Source organism: Panulirus ornatus, chromosome 56 (assembly GCF_036320965.1).
Source record: "Panulirus ornatus isolate Po-2019 chromosome 56, ASM3632096v1, whole genome shotgun sequence".
Classification (NCBI taxonomy): Eukaryota; Metazoa; Arthropoda; class Malacostraca; order Decapoda; family Palinuridae; genus Panulirus; species Panulirus ornatus.
The window spans coordinates 28,053,856-28,071,337 of record NC_092279.1 but is presented as its reverse complement, the minus strand read 5'-3'; positions in this window follow the sequence as shown (position 1 = coordinate 28,071,337).

The following is a 17,482-nucleotide window of genomic DNA, read 5'->3' as shown; positions in this document are numbered from 1 at the left end:
AAGCCAGGTTGTGGTATTGCCGCAATACCTAAGTCTAGCGTAGACCCTACCTCGAATATGCAGTGCATTATCGACGTGTGGGATAAACTCTGAACATGCTGTTCTGAGCAACACTAGCATGCTCAAACTTATGCTGGATCATCACCTGTCACTCTCCTGTGTTGAATTATTCCTTTCATCAGTCATCATAACGTAGTGGGACACTGCTACCTTCCCAACCACTGATCTCGCCATCACCATGTTGCGGTGACCCGTGTAGTCTGCTTTAAGGTACAAGAAGAAATTAATGTACCATCCTTCCACATCAGAGTGATGTAGACATGGTAAGACGCGAAGAAGGAGCTCACAGTTTATTGTTATTACTGTCTTTATATAAAAAAAAAAGTGATGCATGTCTTTGGCTCTGGGTTGTATGACATATTCACGTCCATTCTAACTTCAAACATTCCAATAAAAAATTCGTTCAGGCAAGGTATATATTTTTCTAAATGTTTCCAGTCTGGGGTGTTGCTGGAGGGAGCGGAGGGTGGAGAGAGAGCGCCTTTGCTTTGCTTTCTTTCTCTTCTGCTTTTAGGTGGACTGCATCTTTTTCATCAGGGTTAAGGCCGGACCACCTCGCTTGGACCATGGGTCTGCGTAGTGTCTGTATCTGTGTAACTTTTCTCGCAAACAATGATCTTCTCTCTTCTACTTCTAATCCTATCCATTCTTATGCTGGTGATTCCGTCTTACATAGTTCATCTTACTTATTCTTTCCTCCTCCTTACTGTAATGCTCGTTCTCTTTCTCGCACTGATCATATTTCCTCTTGCAATTTAGACCAGTGCAGCATTCTGCAGTGGGAGAACCAGTTATCTTTCAAAATTCGGAGCTAAACCGCAATGCCTCTCTATATCTCTAAGTATCATTTGTTTCCCTTTCTTCAATTTCAAAATCCCACATTTCAACCCAGTAATAAGACAAACATGTTGGGCATAACTACGTCCTCCACTGTGTCCTGGAAACCCAACATAACACCTCAAAGTCTGTGTTCTAAACCTGGAGGTGCTGTCCTCGTGCTGTGACTCTGACCAGCTGATTCATATCTGAAGGCGGTTCTATTCGCCCAAGTACGGAAACCTCTCACACATCTGGGGTGGCTCATCCTCCACTTCTCTGTTAACTAGAGTGGAATCAAAAGCCTTTCGTCTCACTAGGTGTCCTGGCAACATCTCTCCTCAACCTCGCCTTCCGATACGCCGCGATGTTGCTGCTGTCTCTCTGTTCTGTACAAATCATTTTGGTCATTGTTCTTGTGAGTTGTCTGCATGTGTCCCCCTATCCTCAAGGTTTGGATCTGTGGCCCGCGTTTGGCTGCTGCTTCCCATAGCTTGTGTGTGAAGACCGATCACTCGAGGACGGACTGTTACGATGCCTCCTTTTACCCCCGAACAGCTAAGTTGTGGAATTCTCTCCCTCCTTTTGTCCTTCCCTCTTCATACTACCCTTTTGCCTTTAAGAATCAGGTCTACAAACACCTAAGAGGCCCTAACAAATTTCTACCTTCTTATCTTTATACGTATTTGTTTCATATATATATATATATATATATATATATATATATATATATATATATATATATATATATATATATATATATTCACTTTTATATTTACTTATTCAGCGAAGTACCGTAAGGAAACAGAGGAAAGAATGGCCCAACCCACCCACATACTCATGTATATACATAAACACCCACACAAGCACATACACATACCTATATATTTCAACGTATACATACATATACACACAAAGATATATACATTTATACACTACACATGTACATATTCATACACGCTGCCTTCATCCATTCCCGCCGCCACCCCACCACACATGAAATGACACCCCCTCCTCCTGCGTGCGCGCGAGGTAGCGCGAGGAAAGGACAACAAAGGCCACATTCGTCCACACTCAGTCTCTAGCTGTCATGTGTAATGCATCGAAACCACAGCTCCCTTTCCACACCCAGGCCACACAAAACTTTCCATGGTTTACTCCAGACGCTTTACATTCCCAGGTTCAATCCACTGACAGCATGTCGACCCTAGAATACCACATCGTTCCAAATCATTTCAATACACCATCTTCTGCTCTCTCAACCACACTTTTTTTTATTACCACACCTCTCTCTTACCCTTTCATTACTTACTCGATCAAACCATCTCACACCAAATATTGTCCTCAAACATCTCATTTCCAACACATCCACACTCCTCCGCACAACCCTATCTATCGCCCATGCCTCACAACCATATAACAATGTTGGAACCGCTATTCCTTCAAACATACCCATTTTTGCTTACGAGATAACGTTCTCGCCTTCCACACATTCTTCAGTGCTCCCAGAACCTTCGCCCCCTCCCCCACCCTGTGACTCACTTCCGCTTCCATGGTTTCATCCGCTGACAAATCCACTCCCATATATCTAAAACATTTCACTTCCTCTAGTTTTACTCTATTCAAACTTACCTCACAATTCAATTGTCCCTCAACCCTCCTGAACCTAATAACCTTGCTCTTATTCACATTTAATCTCAGCTTTCTTCTTTCACGCACTTTACCAAATTCAATCACCAGCTTCTGCAGTTTCTCACCCGAATCAGCCACCAGCGCTGCATCATCAGCGAACAACAACTGACTCACTTCCCAAGCCCTCTCATCCACAACAGACTGCATATTTGCCCCTCTCTCCAAAACTCTTCCATTCACCTTCCTAACAACCCCATCCATAAACAAATTAAACAACCACGGAGACATCACGCAACCCTGCCGCAAACCGACATTCACTGGGAACCAATCACTTTCCTCTCTCCCTATTCGTACCTATGCCTTACATCCTTGATAAAAGCTTTTCACTGCTTCTAGCAACTTACCTCCCACACCATATACTCTTAATACCTTCCATAGAGCATCTCTATCAACTCTATCATATGCCTTCTCCAGATCCTTAAATGCTACATACAAATCCATCTGCTTTTCTAAGTATTTCTCACATACATTCTTCAAAGCAAACACCTGATCCAAACATCCTCTACCACTTCTGAAACCACACTGCTCTTCCCCAGTCTGATGCTCTGTACATGCCTTCACCCTCTCAATCAATACCCCCTCCCCCCATATAATTTCCCAGGAATACTCAATAAACGTATGCCTCTGTAATTTGAGCACCTACCTTTATTCCCTTTACCTTTGTACAATGGCACTATACATGCATTCCGCCATTCCTCATACAAACTGGAGTGCTACCGAATACAGTGCATATGAACTGTTGGAAGTTTGTATGTCTTATGAAAGTGCACGTTAATATGCACTATATTCGTATTCATATACCTCCGTGTTGTACAGTTAGGTTCTGTTGTGTGAGCCTGATGGGATTTGACCGGTCTAGACCACGTGCCTCACGTGAGACGAATGGTATTCGATTCTCTAGTAATCGAATAGTTATTTCCCTATTAGGCGCGATTATAGCCTAGCGGTAGCATTCCCGCCTGTTGCACAAGTGTCCCCGATTCGATACTGGCTGTTGGAGGTTTGTATGTTCTATAAAGGTGCACGTTCCTATGCACTTTGTTGGTATTCATGTAGCAGAATCAGGGTGATTCACGTGATCTGATTATTAGCCGATAACCTCGATACGTCTTGAGTGCTTTCACCCCTTTCTTCATGAGACGAGGAATAAGCTTATTCTTTTTTTTCCCCTAAAGATTTAAAACACGAAAATGCACTTGGCACTTCAGCGGGCGCGCACACACACACACACACACAGACAGACACAGACACAGACACACACACACACACACACTCACACTGGAGGAAGTGAAGTGTTTTAGATATCTGGGAGTGGATTTGGCAGCGGATGGAACCATGGAAGCGGAAGTGAATCATAGGGTGGGGGAGGGGCGAAAATTCTGGGAGCCTTGCATAATGTGTGGAAGTCGAGAACATTATCTCGGAAAGCAAAAATGGGTATGTTTGAAGGAATAGTGGTTCCAACAATGTTGTATGGTTGCGAGGCGTGGGCTATGGATAAAGTTGTGCGCAGAAGGGTGGATGTGCTGTAAATGAGATGTTTGAGGACAATATGTGATGTGAGGTGGTTTGATCGAGTAAGTAATAATAGGGTAAGAGAGAGTGGTTGAGAGAGCAGAAGAGGGTGTTTTGAAATGGTTTGGTCACATGGAGAGAATGAGTGAGGAAATATTGACCAAAAGGATATATGTGTCAGAGGTGGAGGGAACGAGAAGTGGGAGACCAAATTAGAGGTGGAAAGATGGAGTGAATAAGATTTTAAGTGATCGGGGCCTGAACATGCAGGAGGGTGAAAGGAGTACAAGGAATAGAGTGAATTGGAACGATGTGGTATACCGGGGTCGACGTGCTGTCAATGGATTGAACCAGGGCATGTGAAGCGTCTAGGGTAAACCATGGAAAGTTCAGGGGGGGCCTGGATGTGGAAAGGGAGCTGTGGTTTCGTTGCATTATTACATGACACCTAGAGAGTGAGTGTGAACGAATGAGGCCTTTGTTGTCTTCCTAGCGCTACCTCGCGCACATGAGGGGGGAGGGGGTTGTTATTTCATGTGTGGCGTGGTGGCGATGGGAATGAATAAAGGCAGACAGTATGAATTATGTATATGTGTATATATGTATATGTTTGTGTGTGTATATATATGTATACGTTGAGATGTATGGGCATGTGTATTTGCGTGTGTGGACGTGTAAGTATATACATGTGTATGTGGGCGGGTTGGGCCATTGTTTCGTCTGTTTCCTTGCGCTACCTCGCTAACGCGGGAGACAGCGACAAAGCAAAATAAATAAACCATACATATATATATATATATATATATATATATATATATATATATATATATATATATATATTTTATATATATTTCATGTGTGTATATATATATACACACACATATATATATTTCTTTTTTTTTTTCTTTTTTTTTGCTTTGTCGCTGTCTCCCGCGTTTGCGAGGCAGCGCAAGGAAACAGACGAAAGAAATGGCCCAACCCATCCCCATACACATGTATGTACAAACGTCCACACACGCAAATATACATACCTACACAACTTTCCATGGTTTACCCCAGACGCTTCACATGCCTTGATTCAATCCACTGACAGCACGTCAACCCCGGTATACCACATCGCTCCAATTCACTCTATTCCTTGCCCTCCTTTCACCCTCCTGCATGTTCAGGCCCCGATCACACAAAATCTTTTTCACTCCATCCTTCCACCTCCAATTTGGTCTCCCTCTTCTCCTCGTTCCCTCCACCTCCGACACATATATCCTCTTGGTCAATCTTTCCTCACTCATTCTCTCCATGTGCCCAAACCATTTCAAAACACCCTCTTCTGCTCTCTCAACCACGCTCTTTTTATTTCCACACATCTCTCTTACCCTTACGTTACTTACTCGATCAAACCACTTCACACCACACATTGTCCTCAAACATCTCATTTCCAGCACATCCATCCTCCTGCGCACAACTCTATCCATAGCCCACGCCTCGCAACCATACAACATTGTTGGAACCACTATTCCTTCAAACATACCCATTATTGCTTTCCGAGATAATGTTCTCGACTTCCACACATTCTTCAAGGCTCCCAGAATTTTCGCCCCCTCCCCCACCCTATGATCCACTTCCGCTTCCATGGTTCCATCCGCTGCCAGATCCACTCCCAGATATCTAAAACACTTCACTTCCTCCAGTTTTTCTCCATTCAGACTCACCTCCCAATTGACTTGACCCTCAACCCTACTGTACCTAATAACCTTGCTCTTATTCACATTTACTCTTAACTTTCTTCTTCCACACACTTTACCAAACTCAGTCACCAGCTTCTGCAGTTTCTCACATGAATCAGCCACCAGCGCTGTATCATCAGCGAACAACAACTGACTCACTTCCCAAGCTCTCTCATCCCCAACAGACTTCATACTTGCCCCTCTTTCCAAAACTCTTGCATTCACCTCCCTAACAACCCCATCCATAAACAAATTAAACAACCATGGAGACATCACACACCCCTGCCGCAAACCTACATTCACTGAGAACCAATCACTTTCCTCTCTTCCTACACGTACACATGCCTTACATCCTCGATAAAAACTTTTCACTGCTTCTAACAACTTGCCTCCCACACCATATATTCTTAATACCTTCCACAGAGCATCTCTATCAACTCTATCATATGCCTTCTCCAGATCCATAAATGCTACATACAAATCCATTTGCTTTTCTAAGTATTTCTCACATACATTCTTCAAAGCAAACACCTGATCCACACATCCTCTACCACTTCTGAAACCACACTGCTCTTCCCCAATCTGATGCTCTGTACATGCCTTCACCCTCTCAATCAATACCCTCCCATATAATTTACCAGGAATACTCAACAAACTTATACCTCTGTAATTTGAGCACTCACTCTTATCCCCTTTGCCTTTGTACAATGGCACAATGCACGCATTCCGCCAATCCTCAAGCACCTCACCATGAGTCATACATACATTAAATAACCTTACCAACCAGTCAATAATACAGTCACCCCCTTTTTTATTAAATTCCACTGCAATACTATCCAAACCTGCTGCCTTGCCGGCATATATATATATATATATATATATATATATATATATATATATATATATATATATATATATATATATATATATATATATATATATATACTATCCCTGGGGATAGGGAATTAAGAATACTTCCCACGTATTCCCTGCGTGTCGTAGAAGGCGACTAAAAGGGGAGGGAGCGGGGGGCTGGAAATCCTCCCCTCTCGTTTTTTTTTTAATTTTCCAAAAGAAGGAACAGAGGGGGGCCAGGTGAGGATATTCCAAAAAAGGCCCAGTCCTCTGTTCTTAACGCTAACTCGCTGACGCGGGAAATGGCGAATAGTTATAGTTTAAAAGAAGAAAGAAAGATATATATATATATATATATATATATATATATATATATATATATATATATATATATATATATATATATATATATCAAGGCTTTGTTCTACGTGTACACACTTTCACACACCAGCCTGAGCCAGGTATCCATTTATCGACCTGTTCCCCAAAGGAGGACGAACAGCTGGGTTGGTTGTGAGCCGACTATCGCGCTCAGGTCTCAAGCCCATGCAGGCCTGACCCCAGGCGGGCATGCACTAACTCATGGTCATTAATGCTAACCACTATATCAAGGAGGCCCGTGCACGTGTGTGTGTGTGTGTGTGTGTGTGTGTGTGTGTGTGTGTGTGTGTGTGTGTGTGTGTGTGTGTGTGTGTGTCCCAGCGCTTTCGTGTCTACGGTACTTACATGTGAAAATATTCAAATTAGTGCTTATTCTTTATGTTTTGTATCTATCCCAAGAAAACGGTATGCTCAACAGAATAAAAAGGCAAGATTGGAAAACTCTAACCCCCACAAAAAAAAAAAAACTATCGTAGAATACTTTGTCGGACATGTAAAAGGAAGAACAATAGATATTATCATAAGAATACAGCTAGACTCGACTGTGAATACATTCCTGATGCAAATCTTGGATCAATGCATTGCGAGGAGGTGCAGCAAGGTGCAAGACGGTTATAAAAGGTGGTGTAGTATAAAGCAATTATTCTCAGCGATAAATATTAATGTTTCGAGATGATATCAGCGCTGACTCGAACTCTCCCATAAATTGGTGACTCATGGCTCGCTGGCTGTAATGACTAGCTCCTCGAGCACGAAGGTACGACCCTTTTCAGCATGACGGTACGTGCGACCATCGATCACGAGGGCACAACCTCTGAGCATGATGATACAGGCCTGGAGTAGCACGAGGGTACGGCCTTTAGCCATGATCGCTCGGTCTCTGACCTGACTCGTAAGGGTCAAAAAGACCTGGCCATCATACCCAAAGGGTCGACCCATGGTGAGAGAGGGAACGGCATCGCGCAATCCCGCGCGCCAAACAGGTGGGGGTATTTAGAGTCACTCAGATCTTCGGTAAATGTTTGTGATCCAGTCAACACAACCGCATTCCACGCAACACTTCACCTGGCAGCGGCTGCATCTGCGGCCGTTATTCCTTCATGGGAAAAAAAAACAAATACAGAAATGATTCTCTACTCAGCTGTGTTGCAAGACCTCTAGTTGTTCCGAAGAAAAAAAAAAGTTTATGCTAAAATAATAACGAGAACCTTTAATCTATAGGGACCTAAATATGCAGGTGAGTGGAGTGCATGAGATAAAACGAACTAGAAATAAGTGGTATACAAGGGGCGGCGTGCTAACAACGGACTGAACCTAGGAATTTGAAACAACCATGGGAAACCGCGGAAAGATATGTAGGGCCTCGTTGTGTATAGTGGGCTCTGGTTTCACTGAGTAATGCATTACAGTTAGAGAATGGATGTGAGCGAATGAGGCCATTCTTCGTCTATTCCTGTCTCCTAACTCTTCACCAAGAGAACCAACGAACAAGTTTATATATACATACAAAAATAGTCCTTCCTTTTCCTAATGGTGTGTCGGCATTTACGAAGTCACGTGTTCGTTGTAATTTTCTGCATGCACACACACACACAAATATATATATATATAATATGCGTCTCATTTGGAGTGAAGAAGGAGAAGTGGGAGGCCAAATTGAAGGTGGAAGGATGGAGTGAAAAATTTTTTGAGTATTCGGGGCCTCAACATACAGGAGGGTGTAGGGTATGCACGGGAGAGAATAAATTGGAACGATGTGGTATACAAGAGTCGACGTGCTGTCAATGGAGAAAACCTAGGCATGGGAAACGCTCGAAGGAAACCATGGAAAGCTCTGTGGGGCCTGGTTGTGGATAGGGAGCTGTGGTTTCGGTGCATCACACATGACAGAGGGAAAGAGACTAACATACAGCACTAATAAGAATATACCAAACCTAATTAATCAAAAGTTACTAAAGTGGGCCTAATAGTGAATCTATCACACAAGACAATGAATATCAATGATGAGGCTAAATACTACGTGAACACAGCGATTCAATTCAATGGACTTGTCAGTGAGACAGCTCCTAGTTATACATAACCACTGCATTGTCGCTAATGAGCGGGTGAGTCAAGTGTTTATGTGTGTCTGTTTATGGTCTCAAAATCAGTCATCAAATTTCACAGACAAAAAAAAAAATGATTATATCCAAACAATATACAAAACCTTATCCGACAAGGTGACGGTATGCTGACTGCCTTCTGTCTTTGGAGAGCGTTTGCTTCTCTCTGTCTTTGTGACCCTCTGAATGACCGACCAAAGCTGTAACTGGGTACAGATTTCGTAACTGTCAACAACCACATCCACACAACATCGCCCGAGTGAAGAGCACACTCAAGACCTCGTATTTCCAGTGACATTATCCCAACACTTAATATTTATTGCAGGAAGTAAAAAATAACTCTGAGCACGTAATAACTTACTTCTTCCTGGGTAAACACTTGTCCGCTCCACACCTAAATGAAACTGTACGAACTTCGTAGTGTGTGCGTGTTTGTGTTTGTGTGTGTGTGTGTGTGTGTGTGTGTGTGTGTGTGTTTACTAATATGTTACGGGGAAGAGTTTTGAACTCGTGTTGCCGACTCTTAAACATACACACACATACATACACATATACCAGCCTAATCTAGGTACCAAATTACCGACCCACCCCGGGATTCGAACACAGACAGGCCCGAACCCCTGGCAGGCCCATGTTGATTCATGGTCAGTAGCGCTAACCACTACACCACATGTGTGAGATGATATATATTTCATTTTTTCATACTTGATCGCCGTCTCCGCGTTAGCGAGGAAGCGCCAGAAACAGACGAGATGTCGCATTTGCTCACATCCATTCTCTGGCTGACATGTGTAACGCACCGTAACCACAGCTCCCTATCCGCAACCAGGCCCCACAGACCTCTCCATGATTTCTCCCAGCTGCTTCACGTGCCCTATCTGAGTCCCTTGACAGCACGTCGACCCATGAATACCACATCGTTCAAATTCACGTTATCCCAAGCACGCCTTTCACCCTCCTGCATGTTCAGGTCCGATCACTCAAAATATTTTTCACGCTATCCTTCCACCTCCAATTTGATTCCCCGTTTTCCTTGTTCCCTCCACTTGTGAAACGTATATGTTTTTTGTCACCCTCTTCTCACTCATCTTCGTCTGTGTTCAAACCACTTCAGCATTCTCAAAAATACTTTTTATTACCTTTTCATTACTTACTCGATCAGACACCAAATACTGTCCTCACACCACATATTGTTCTCAACATATCGTTTGCAACACATCAACCCTCCTCCGCACATCCTCATCTATAAACCATGTCTAGCATCCATATAACATTGTTCGAACTACTATATCTTAAAATACCAATTTTTTTCCTTCCAGATAAAAACCTCTCATTCCACACATTCATCAAACTTCCCAGATATTTCGCCCCATCATCCACCTTTTATGACTCACTTCCGCTTCTTTGGTTCCAATTTACCGTCATGTTCACTCCCGGATATCTAAAACATTTCACTTCCTATAATTTCTCTCCTTTCAAACTCATACTAACCTATGCCCCTCTACTTTGCTGAACCTAATAATCTTGCTTTTATTAACATTTACTCTCAACTTCCTCCTTTCATACACTCTTCCAAACTCATTAATTTCTGCAGTTACTCACTCGATTTTGTCATCATTGCTGTGTCATCATCAAATAACAACACATTCACTTTCCAGGCCCTCCCTTATCCCCTACAAAACGCATACTTCATCCTCTCTCCAAGACTCTTGCACCTACCTTCCTCACCACCCAATCCATAAACAAATCAAACAGCCATGGCGACATCACACACCCTTGCCGGACACCGACCTTACTGTAAACCAATCACTCTCCTCTCTTCCTACACTAACACACACCTAACACCCTTGACAAAACTCTCAATACTTCTAGCACCTTTCCTTCACACAATATATTCATAATATCTTCCACAAGGAATCTATCAACCCTGTCATATGTTTTTCTCCAGATCTCTAAATGCCACCTACAAATCCTTCTGTTTCTCTAATTACTTCTCACACACATATTCTTTAAAGCAAACATCTGATCCACACATCCTCTACCACTTCTGACCAACACTGTTCCTCCTCAATCTAATGCTTTGTACACGCCTTCACCCTCTCAGTCACTAAGCTTTCATACAACTTTGCAGATACACTCGAGAAACATTTACCTTTGTAGTTTGAACATTCACCTTTATCCCACTTAAACAAAAGCACTATACATGGATTCCACAAACCTCAGGCAACTCACCATGATCCATATAAACATTGAAAATCCTATCAAACCAAACAACAAGAAAGTCACCCCATTTCTTGAGAAACTCAACCATGCGCTCCAACCACCATGACACATTTCATCTTACGTACGGCTTGCATCAACTCTTCTTTCTTCACCAAACCATTCTCCATGACCCTCTAACTTCGCACATCAACCTAACCCAAACACCCTACATCTGTCACCCTATCATCTAAGTCTCTTAAAATACTCACTCCATCTCCTCCTCACTTCATCACTACCTGTTATTCCTTCTCCTTTTGCCCCCTTCACCGGTGTTCCCGTTTGTTCTCTTAGACTTTCACACACTATCAAACCTCATTCCAAAACATCTTATCCTCCCTGAAGTCTACTAATTTCGCTCAACCCAAATCTCATTTGCCCTCCTCTTCAACCACTGCACATTCCTCTTGACCTCTTACCGCTTTCTCTTGTACATCCCCCAACCATCTGCACTCCTTCTCTGTAAGTAATGCCCATGTACCTCTCTTTTCACTTTCACCAGCAACTTCACCGCGTGATCATTCTAACCTTACCCACCTCCCACCTTACGTATACCACATGCCTCTCTCGCACATGCCAGCACTGCTACCCTAAATGCCTCCCATTCCTAACCCACTTTCCTAGCTTCTATTACTCTTAACTTTTGCCATTTTACACTCAATCTTTCCAGATATTTCCTCACACATGCCTCTCTTCCAAGCTCACTTACTCTCAACACCCTCTTCTCATCCTGTTTTTCTGTCTTTCGAAAACTTACATAAACCTCCACCCTGGCATCTACAAGGGCGATGATCAGACATAGCCCCAACTGCCTCTCTCAACACACTTAAATTCAAGTTTCTCTTTTTCACGCCTATTCATTAGCATGCAATACAAGTGCCCACTGACCATCTTTCCTACTCACAATCGTATACTTGTGTACGTCCCTCTTTTTAAACCAGGCATTCCGCACACACCTCCACAAGCTGTTCACCATTTCCATTCATCATATCTAATGCTCTATTACCCTCATCTGTCACCCATCACTAATGCTCGTTTTTTTTTTGCATCAAAACTGTTGACACATTCAGATACTCCCAAACACTTGCCTTTCATGGCCAGGAGCATATGCACTAATGATCACCCGTCTTTCACAAGCCTGTGCCTTCGAGGAGGGTGAGCACTCCCTGCTTGGCTCCCTTTGTTAAATCATTTTAGGAACTGAAATACTAGAAGGCCCTTGTTCCCTCTTGTCGTTTTATACGACACGCAAGGTATACGGGGGTATGATTCTTCATCCGCTTCCCGAGGTACAGCGAGTGGAAAATAACCGTTGGCGACCTTGTATCAACAGAAGTACAGTCTTGACAAAAAAACTTCTCATTCTAGAGGAGCCTACATTTCCCTGCAACTATTTAGCAGAAGTTGTAATGTGACTCTGAATGGAGAAACCTTGGAGGAAGTGGCGGTATTTAATTACTGGGGAGTGGACATGACAACTGGGTTGGTGAGGGGGCGAGGGTTCTCGGAGCACTGATGAATGTGCGGAAAGATGTAGCTACTTGGGAGGGCGAAAATGGGTATGTTTGAAGGTACAGTAGTCCCAACGGTGTTGCAAGGATGCGAAACATGAGCTATAAAAGAGGATATACGAAGGAGGTTGTATGTGCTGGAACCCGTATGTTTGAGGACAATACTATGTGATGCAAGGACAGTAACAACGGGGTAAGGAAGAGGTTTAGTTATAGGAGTTACATAGATACACAGACCAACAGATCTGAAGTCCAGGCGAGGTAGTCCTGGTTTAACACTAGTGAGAAAGATGCAGTCCACCATAAAAGCAGTAGAAGAAAATATTAGCAAAGCAAAGGCTCTCTCCCTACCCTCTACCCCCTCCCGCAAGACATCGGACGGGAAACAGGCATAAAAAAAAGAAAAAAAAAACTTGTAGGAATGATTGAATGAACATGAGTCCGTCATGCAACCCATGGCCTAATACATGCATCCCTTCACTTTTTCTTATAAAGACAATAATAAGGATAAACTGTGAGCTCCTTCCTCGCGTCTTACCATGTCTACATCACTCCTGATGTGGAAGGATGGTACATTAATTTCTTCTTGTTCCTTAAAGCAGACTACACGGGTCACCGCAGCATGGTGAGGGCGAGATCAGTGGTTGGGAAGGTAGCAGTGTCCCACTACGTTATGATGACTGATGAAAGGAATAATTCAACACAGGAGAGTGACAGGTGATGATGCAGCATAAGTTTGAACTCAGTAACAGCGTTGCTCTCAACAACAGGTTCTGAGAGCTTATCCCACGCGTCGATAATGTCGTTGGTAAAAAAAAATAATTCGTGCAATCCAGATTAACTCGGTGACCTCAGAGTCCAGTTCCTCTCGTTGGTAGCAATGGTGCGATTGCAATCTTCTCTACTGACATCGTTAAACCCCCTAAGCATCTAAAGCGTTCTTTATTAACTAATGGCTGAGAGAGAGGTGAAGAGAGTGTGCTGAAATGGTATGAACAGATGGAGAAAACGAGTTAGTATAAGCTGACAAAAATGATACATGTGTCAAATGAAGAAGAAAAGAGAAATGGGGGGGGGGGGGGGGAGACTAAGCTGAACATGGACGGATGGAGTGAAAAGGATTCTGAGTGCTCAGTGCCTGAACATGTAGGTGGATTAAAGGTATGCATAGGATAGAGTAATTTGGGGGCGCTACGAAAAGACAAAGGCCACATACGTTCACACTCAGTCTCTAGTTGTCATGTGTAATGCATCGAAACCACAGCTCCCTATCCACATCCAGGACCTACAAAACTTTTCATGGTTTACTCCAGACGCTTCACATGCCCTGGTTCAATCCATTGACAGCATGTCAACCCCGGTATACCATATCGCTTCAATTCAATCTATTCTTTGCACGCCTTTTACCCTCCTGTATGTTCAGGCCCCGATCGCTCAAAATCTCTTTCACTCCATCTTTCCACCTCCAATTTGGTCTCCCACTTCTCCTCGTTCCCTCCACCTCTGACACATACATCATCTTTGTCAATCTTTCCTCGCTCATTCTCTCCATGTGACCAAACCATTTCAAAACACCCTCTTCAGCTCTCTCGGCCACACTCTTTTTATTACCACACATCTCTCTTACCCGTACATCACTTACTCGATCAAACCACCTCACACCACATTTTGTCCTCAAACATTTCATTTCCAACACATCCACCCTCCTCCGTACAACCCTATCTACAGCCCATGCCTCGCAACCATATAACATTGTTGGAACCACTATTCCTTCAAACATACCCATGTTTGCTTTCCGAGATAATATTCTCTCCTTCCGCACATTCCTCAACGCTTCCAGTACCTTCGCCCACTCCCCTACTCTGTGGCTCACTTCTGCTTCCATGGTTCCATCCACTGCTAAGTCCATTCCCAGATATCGAAAACATTTCACTTCCTCCAATTTTTCTCCATTGAAACTTACCTCCCAATTAATTAGTCCCTCAACCCTACTGAAGCTAATAACCTTGCTCTTATTCACATTTACTCTCAACTTTCTCCTTTCACACACTTTTCCAAACTTAGTCACCAGCTTCTGCAGTTTCTCACATGAATCAGCCATCGAAGCTGTATCATCGGCGAACAACAATTGACTCACTTCCCAGGCCCTTTCATCCCCAACAGACTGCAGACTTGCCCCTCTCACCAAAATTCTGGCATTTACCTCCCTAACCACCCCATCCATAAACAAGTTAAACAAGCATGGGGATATCACTCACCCCTGCCTCAGGTCGACATTCACTGGGAACCAATCACTCTCCTCTCTTCCTACTGGTACACATGCCTTACATCCTTATCAAAAACTTTTTACTGCTTCTAGCAATTTACCTCCGACACCATATCCTCTTAAAATCTTCCAGAAAGCATCTTTATCAACCCTACCATATGCCTTCTCCAAACCCAGAAATGCTGCATAAAAATCCATCTGTTTTTCCAAGTATCTCTCACGTACATTCTTCAAAGGAAACACCCGATCCACACATCCTCTACCACTTCTGAAAGCACACTGCTCTTCCCCAACCTAAATGAATTCAAATATAACAGATCAGAAAAAAAATAAATTCCGCCAGAGATAATCTACAGAGTATATTCTTTACATAGATCACATTCACGAATAAACAAAATCAGACGTCTATATTGGAGAGAAAATCACGCTGGCCCTAGATGGCTATTTGGGATAAGTGTCGCGTAGTGAGAGTGAGGGAGCTCCATGTCCATCTACTGATGGTTAGTTCCCAGCCACAATTCCATCCTAGGCTATCCAGGAGGGTCGGATGATGGGCCTTCCATCAACCTGCGTCACATCTGCCACTGCTCGTCATCACATCATATATTCCCAACACCGCCAGAACCTGCTCATCTTTCCGCCAGCCCCCCACATGTCTGGACGTCAATCCCTCCTCCCATGTTAGCAGGCTTCTGGGTACTCGATATTCTGGATCCTTTCCGTCCTCATCAAAGGTTACATTCTGACTCCCTATTCTCAAATGCCGCCACCACCACCACCTCCATCTGGTTAGCAATCACATTCAAATTCCTCTTTTAACACACACACACACACACACACACACACACACACACACACACACACACACAGATTTGATTTTCTTCTTTCGTTTTCTTTTTTCTTCGTTCCGACCACATGCACAGCGTTATCTCTGTGCATCGTCGCCTTTCCATCCCGTTTCATGCATATCGCACCACCAGCTGTGTGTGTGTGTGTGTGTGTGTGTGTGTGTGTGTGTGTGTCACGACTTGGCCTCCCTGACTGATCATGAGAACACCAGAGCGGACACAACGCACGCCAGTAATTCTACTTATCAACTTTACCCCCGGGGGACCTTACCGTGCTCCCCCCAGCACACACACATCTAACACCGGGGGACTCCTCTGCCGTACCTCCCCCCCCCAACATACACTTTACCCTGGGGCCGCTCTATCCCCCTAACACACACTTTTACACTTTGGATCTTTTAAATATTTCATTTTGTGTTCTTGAGGCAATATTTTGGTTTATCCCTTGCCACTTATCTGACTTCCCTGGACGGTGATCTGGGCTATAAATAATGCTCAAGTTATCCTCTCACGATATTTGGGTTATTCCCTTGCGATATTTTCGGGGAAATTCTTCTTACTCCCTCTGGTAATACTTGAGGTTCACTTTGATTTTCTGGACAATCTGATATCATTCTCAGATTCTACAACATCATAAGACCTGGCTATGTTTTAACCCCGTATTACGACTGTGTCTCGAAGACTACCTATATAACACTCAGAGGTAATTGCCTGGGGCTTAATCTCTTAGGTGTTTGGCTATGTATAAACCAATCAAATGATCTGGTCATGTCTTAACCCCGTAGTATGACCATGTCTCAAAAGATTACCTATATAACTCCCAGAGGTAATTGCCTGAGGCTTATTCTGTCACGTGTTTGGCTATGTATAAGCCCATCATTCCAGCTATGGTCTGTCCTGTGTTCCAGACACCGCAAAGAACCATTACCCGTCGCTCAGGTCTTCAAACCATCGTGGTTCATCCTGAGTCTCCAGTGTTCCTAATCCCCAGGGCCGGCCTGAGCCTATCCTGTGCCACAGTTGTAAGGTGTCTTGTGCAGGTTTGGCTGTATCTTACTGCTGGTCTGTGCAACAACTTGGTATCATATATTTACAGGCAGTTCCCCTGTGCTGCTGCTGTTATTTATGAAGCTAATATCTGGAGGCGTATCCTGCCTTGCTCCCTCTCAAGACATTATCCTATACTACATGTCTCTAATGATTCCATCCTCTCTCTCTTCTCTAACCTTATTTCTTCTTCTTCTCCTCTACATTTAACAAAATATGTCAAGTTTTCTCTTCTCTACACTTATCTCTTCTTCTTTATATTTCGCAAAATATGTTCTGTTTTCTCTTCTCCAACCTTATCTCTTCTTCTTTACATTTAACAAAATATGTTAAGTTTTCTATTCTCCAACCTTATCTCTTCTTCTTTACATTTAACAAAATATGTTAAGTTTTCTATTCTCTAACC